General features: G+C 51.0%; 1 protein-coding gene across 2 annotated transcripts in view; it reads left to right on the plus strand.

Annotated features, from left to right (window-relative positions):
* The first annotated feature begins 3,944 nt into the window (after positions 1-3,944).
* Positions 3,945-6,890, plus strand: part of KIAA0232 (KIAA0232 ortholog) — a 65,546-nt gene continuing 62,600 nt past the window's right edge. For both annotated transcript variants that reach the window (XM_023518744.1, XM_023518746.1), the window contains exon 1: positions 3,945-4,141. The gene's annotated coding sequence lies outside the window, so the exon portion shown is untranslated. The remainder of the gene's footprint in view (positions 4,142-6,890) is intronic.

The following is a 6,890-nucleotide window of genomic DNA, read 5'->3' on the forward strand; positions in this document are numbered from 1 at the left end:
TTTGAGACAGAGCCTCAAGCTGTCACCTTGCATAGCGTGCAGTAACATCACAGCTCACAGCAACCTCCAACTCCTGGCCTCAAGCGATTCTCCACCTCCCAAGTAGCTGGGACTATAGGTTCCCACCACAACACCCGGCTATTTTTTGGTTCCAACCGTCATTGTTGTTTTGGCGGGCCCAGGCTGAATTCGAACTCACCAGCTCAGGTGTATGTGCTGGAACCTTAGCCACTTGAGCCATAGGTGCCAAACCCATGCCCGGCTACTTTTTTGTTGCAGTTTGGCCAGGGCCAGGTTTGAACCTGTCACCCTCAGTATATGGGTTTGGCATCCTATCCACTGAGCCATGGGCTCTGCCCGACTCAGGATGAATTTTAATGAAACAGTGTTGACACAGTAGCAACAACAGGGCAGGAATGAGATCCTAGTGCTGCCACTTAGTAGCAGTGTGTCATCTAACCTCTCCAGAGCCTCAGTGCTGTCCCTAAGTGCAAAATGGAGATAATCTCTCCCCTACTAGCTTTGTGGGAGTTAATCACAAAGCGAATAAAGTACCTGTCATGTAACTTGGAGTCAGTAAACAGGAGCTGTTAGTGTCAAGTGACAGGTAAGGGTTCATACATATTCTTTTGGGGGGGGAGACAGAGACTCATTTTGTCACCCTTGGTAGAGTGCCATGGCTTCATAGCTCACAGCAACCTCAAAGTCTTGGGCTCAAGATATTCTCTTGCCTCAGCCTCCCAAATAGCTGTGACCTCAGCTACTTAGCCAAATGCCTGGCTATTTTTAGAGAAGTGGTCTTGTTCTGCCTCAGGCTTGTCCTGAAACTGAGCTCAAGCAATCCACCCAGCCTCGGCCTGGGCTACCCAGAGTGCTGGGATTACAGGCATAAGCCACTGAACCTAGCCACTATACATATTCTTTGATCCAAGTGCTGCTTCATTGAAATTGTTTTCACATTTCATACACATACACACACCCACAGAGGAATTTGAAATCTTCCTGATCTAGTCCTTTGCTGTGCAGATAGGGAAACTGAGGCCCAGAGAGGGAAAGATTCAAAGAGACCTGGCCCTGCTTTCTGTCAGTCGGTGTGTGCCATATGACACCACAGAGCATCCAGGCCCAGCCTCGTCCCTGCTGTTCATATGGTATTATCTGGGCATCATTCATTTAAGAGTTGACTCAGGATGAATTTTAATGAAACAGTCTGGATGTTACAAAATCACTGCCCCAGCTGGCATTCACCAGAATCCTCACTGGCATCCAGAACATCGAAGTGAGAGGGTACTAGGGGTTGTCATCTTCCCGGCTCACAGCCTTGCATGTGTGTAGGGGGTTGAAGAGCCATGTCAGGTGTTCTGGAGACTGGAGAAATGACATGAATAATCTCAGACATACACAAGAGACCACGATGGTATCCTTGTAGAAAATGCCAAAGGAGGCCAAGGGGAAGGGGGAGGGGAATAGGTAAATTCACACCTATTGGGTTCAGGACACACTATCTGGGTGAAGAACACACATACAACTTTGTCTCAGTCTGTACAAAAAAAAATATGTAAACAAAATATGCGTATCCCCTAATATTCTGAAAGATTTTTAAAGTGCTATAAATGGAAATGGAAATATAAAAAAAAGAAAGGAAAATGCCAAAGGGGGTGTTTACTGCTTCTACACCAACTTTGATTTAATGGTGGGGTCCCCTGGCCACCTTTGCATTCCCTAAGCCAGGGGTCCTCAAACTTTTTAAACAGGAGGCCAAGTCTGTCCCTCAGACTGCTGGAGGGCCGACTGCGGGCCCTGGGATGAGTCAGCTACTAAGCAAGAACAGGCAGCAGCAGCAAAAACACCCTAGGTGGGCCACATGTGGCCCAAGGGCCAGTTTGAGGACGCCTGCTAGGCCCTCAGGATTTCAGCTCACACATGAAAGAAAGCTCCTATTCTCCTGAGTTTAATTCAGCTGGTCTCCACACAGGATCTTTTTAAGGAAGGTCTCCATGAGGGAGGCTGTTATTAATGAGGAAACAAACACATAAATAAAATAATTTCAAGCACTGATAAAAGCTGTGAATGGGCCGGGCACTATGTCTCCCACCTACAATCCTAGCCCTCTGGGAGTATAAGGCCAGTGGATGCCTGACCTTAGGAGTTCAAGACCACTCTGAGCAAGAGCAAGACACTGTCTCTACTAAAATTAGAAAAAGCTAGAGGGGCGTTGTGGTGGGCACCTGTGGTCCCAGCTTCTTGGGGGGCTGAAGCAAGAGGATCTCTTGAACTCAGGAGTTTGAGGTTGCTGTGAGCTGTGATGCCATAACACTTTACCCAGCTTAGACAAAGTGAGTTTCTCTCTCAAACAAACAAACAAAAAACTGTGGATAAATGAACAAAATGGGGTGAGGGAGCACATCGTGACCTGGAAGGTGGGCTACTCAAAACTGGGCTGGGGAATGGACTCTGAAGCTCCATTACCTTCCCTACTTTACTCCAGATTGCTTTGAATTTCCCATTCCCTTCACATCCTCTTCCTCCTTTTCAGAATTTGCTTTCCAGGAACACAAGGATGGCCCTTGTCTGGCACGAAGCCAGGCCTAGAACAGGTGCTCAGAAGATCCTGATTGAACAACTGCACTGTGATTTATGATGAGATTCATTCACCTGGGATGAATATTTAGCAAATAAAATTAGGAGCCAGCTGATGAAGGGAGAGAGCTGTTTAAAGAAGATCCCAGAGGTCAGAGCTAGGAGGCTGAGCTCCGATCCTGTTTCCAGCAAGAGGCAGTGTTAGGGAGTCAGAAGTTAGGGGAGTCAGAAGACCTTGTCCACAAACATCCAAACTTGGGTGAAATCACTTACATTCTCCAAGCCTCAGTTTCCTCACCAGTGAAATGGGGATAATATTGCTTTGTCTCAGGATTCTTGTGAAGAACAAATAAAATGATTCCAGAGAAACACTTTGCAGACAGTCTATAAATGATAGTACTTCTTGGTCAACCCCTACAGCACCTCCAGCATGTCATGTCCTGGCTACCTAGTGTCTGTTTCTCCCGTAGCCTGTGAGCTAGTGCAGGAACTTTGCCTGCAGGTTCTGCACAGAAAAGCACAGTGCCTGGTAGCTAGGATGCGCAATAAATAAACCGATGAACAAATGACCTCAGGTAAGTCATTCCCTCTCTGGACCTATTTCCTTTAAGTGGGTAATCTTCCTGACTCCTTCCTTTCTGGTGTCTGTGATACTTATTTACTTTTTTAGAACAGGCCTAGGAGTCACATCTAGGAAGGTGGGTGGGTACGAAGAGATTGTGATTAAAAGGTTAGTGCATATTTTTGGTTCCCAATTTTTAATCTTCCAGAATTTCATTATTTTTGCCTACTTAAAAAAAAAAAAAGTAATGACACATTTCTTTAGCTTGTCTTACGGTTTCTTTCTTAAAAAAAAAAAAAAAATTAAAGTCTTTATTTTAAACCGCCCACTCCAGCCATCCCAGGCCATGGGGAGAAGGGGGCGCGGACAGGTGGAGCATGTGCCAAACAAGAAGGGGGCCCGCACCAGGCCGCAAGCGGGGACTTGGATGCAGAGACCCACTTTCCAGGGGGGCCGCCGGCGGAGTTGGCGGTGGCACTTGGGGGCTTTTTCCCAGGACAGCCCCACGCGGCCCTCAGCAGGGGGCGTCTCCTCTCTGAAGCCCGCACACAAGGTAGGCTCCCACTTGCAGCCCTCTCCCCTCCCGGTGGCTTCCACCACCCACGCCTGGCCGAGGGCGGAGTACGTTAGACCTCCAGTCCAAGCCAGAGCCAGTCCCTCGGTGCACTCAGCCCGCTTATAGCCCGCCGCGCCCGCGCCCCAGCCAGAGAGGCGGGGCAGGGGCGGGCTCGGCCGGCGCTGATGTAATCCCGGCGCCTGGGCGGAAGGATATGGAGCGCGCCCCTGGTTGGCGGGGCGCTGAGGCCAGTTGCCGGGTAACAGAGCGGAGCGGCTCCCGGCGCGCCGCCTCCCGCCCTCTGCCGAGTGGCGCTGGGACCGCCGCTGCTTTACGTAAGGCGCAGGCCAGGGCCGCCTGGCGCTCGGCAGCCGCCCGCAGCCCCTCGCAGCGAGAGGAGAGGCGCCCCCGCCGGCCGCCGCGCCGCCCGGCAGCTTCGGCAGGTACCGCAGGCGGGCGCAGGGGAGGGGGCCAGGGAACCCGGTGGGCGCGGGCTCGGCAAGCCAGCTGGTGGCCGCCTAGGGGCTGTAAGGCCGGCTTGAGGGAGGCCGGGCCGCCGCCCCCAGGCCGTGGGGCTCTGCGAGGACCCTGGGCGGGCCCCGGGCCGGGCCTCGCGGTTCAGGCGTGCGCGCAGCCGGGCTGCGGGCCCGGGACTCCGGCTTGCTGCCTTCCTCTGGGGCGGCGGGTGGCGGACGATGAGTCCGCACAATGCGCGGACCATCGGTTGCCTCCCGCCGGGGCTGGTGTCGCTGCGTCTGGAGTGGCTCTTTTGCGGGGCGGCGAGGCGGGGTGCTTGGACGTGAGGCTGGAGCGCGAAGCCTTGAAGGGCAGGAGGCTCGGCCAGCGGGAGGCACCCAACGTCCTGGGCAGCGGGGCCGGGCCGGCTAGCTGGGCCGCCCGCTCGCGTCCGCTCGGTCTCCCTCCCCTCCAGCATTGTCCTTTTGGGGCCCGGGGAAGGGAAAACCGCGGGGCGGGGGAGGAGGGCTTGCGGGCGGGCGGGGCACAGTCGGCCGGCTGAGTGACGGGCGCGCCGGCCTATGGCGCTGGGGGCAGGTGGGGCTGGGCCCGGCCCAAGGTTCGGCGAAGGTTACCAAAGAAGACGGGCCCGCAAAGTCACGGCGAGCTGCCGCCGGAGCGGGTGGGCCCGGAGCCTGGCTCTTCCTTCAAGCCTGACCTCTCCCGAATTCGCTTCCAAAGCATGCGTCTGCAGTCTGGTTTTCTGGAACTCACCGCTTCCCGCTGGAGAGGCGAGAGTTTGTTGTTTTTAAAATGCTTCTTGCCTCACGGTTTAGCTGACAACACGTAGTGCCCAGATGACAGGGCCCGCTGAGGTCTTGGTAGATTTCCAAGTCATGGCAGAACTCAGTTTTGATTTTTTTTGCCACCTTTCAGTTGTTGTTTTCTATAGGCTAACTATAAAAATTTAACCCATTAAAACTGTAATTGGGGGTGTTTAAGTGGGGAAATGACACACTATTTGGAATAATTTATACAGATGTGATTTTGGGTAATAATTACTTGGGTTGCTTGATATTTTGAGCTATGTCCCAAATTCTTAAGAATGTGTTTATTTAAAAAAAAATGGTGGTAGAAAGTTTCTAAGGGAATTAGGACAATCGGTTTTGATAATAAGTGATGCAGGTGAAACTATACAGTGAAATCCCCCAACTTAGATTTCTCCTATGCAGTACAACACCCATTCCAGAACAATTTGACGGTGAATAGACTTTGAATTTAAAGAGGGCTGTGAGATCTATCACTCCACATCCTGAAGGTCAGATATTCTCTGTCAGTTATTTTGGATTAAACCATTCTTAAATAGGTCTCAGAATTTTTGTCCTGTCTTTGTGACAAAAACTATTTCTGGCCTGGTGCAGTGGATCAAGTCTATAATCCCAGCATTTTGGGAGGCAGAGGTGGGAGGATTTGTTGAGGCCAAGAGGAGACCAGCCTTATAATCTGTGGAGATCCTGTCTTTGAAAACAATTAACCAGGTGTGGTGGCACATTACTGTATGTAGTCCAAGCTAACTTGGTAGGTGGAGCTGGGAGGAGCCTGAGTCTAGGCTTTTGATCCTGCCAAAAGTCAAAGTCTAGGCTTTTGATCAGCTATGATCCTGCCACTGTGCTCCATCCCTTGGTGATGGAGAGAGACCCAGTCTTAAAAAGAGAAAGAGGCTTGGAGCCTGTGGTTCAAGTGGCTAAGGCGCTAGCCACATGCACCCTAAGGTGGCAGGTTCAAATCCAGCCCGGGCCTGCCAAACAACAATGACGGCTGCAACCAAAAAATAGCCGGGCATTGCAGTGGGCGCCTGTGGTCCCAGCTACTTGGGAGGCTGAGGCAGGAGACTGGCTTGAGCCCAGGAGTTGGAGGTTGCTGTGAGCTGTGATGCCATAGTACTCTACCCAGGGTGACAGCTTGAGACTCTGTCTCAAAAAAAAAAAAAAAAAAGAAAGAAAGCTATTTGATTTTGCCTTCGCATGCCTATAGAAGCTCCTTGCAATCAGTGCATCCTATATCCTAGATTCAGTTACTGCACTTGCTAAATAATTCATTTTTATTTTTTTTATTTTGAGGCAGAGCTCACTTTTTCTGTCTAAGTAAAGTGTGGTGTCATCACAGCTCATAGCAACCTCAAACTCTTGGACTCAAGCAATTATCTTACCTCAGCCTCTCAAGTTGCTGGGACTACAGGCACCTGACACAACATCTGGCTATTTTTTATTGCAGTTATCATTGTTGTTTTAGCTGGCCCAGGCTGGTTTTGAACCCACCAGCCTTGGTGTATGTGGCTGTAACCATAACCACTACTGTGGGCGAATAGCAGTAGCAGTGGTTATGGCTACAGCCACATACACCAAGGCTGGTGGGTTCGAATAATTATTTTAGCAGCCAAATAACTTATTATTTAGCAGCCAAATAATTTTTTTTTGAGACAGAATTTCAGTATGTTGCCCTCAGTAGAGTGCTGTGGCGTCACAGCTCACAGCAACCTCAAACTCCAGGGCTTAAGTGATTCTCCTGTTTCAGCCTCCCAAGTAGCTGGGACTACAGGTGCCCGCCACAATGCCTGGCTATTTTTTGTTGCAGTCTGGCTGGAGCTAGATTCAAACCCACCACCCTTGGTATATGGGGCCAGTACCCTATTCACTGAGCTACAGGTGCCACCCAATAATTCCTTTTTTTTTTTTT

This window comes from Otolemur garnettii, unplaced genomic scaffold (assembly GCF_000181295.1).
Source record: "Otolemur garnettii isolate 467f Iridium unplaced genomic scaffold, OtoGar3 scaffold00146, whole genome shotgun sequence".
Taxonomy (NCBI): Eukaryota; Metazoa; Chordata; class Mammalia; order Primates; family Galagidae; genus Otolemur; species Otolemur garnettii.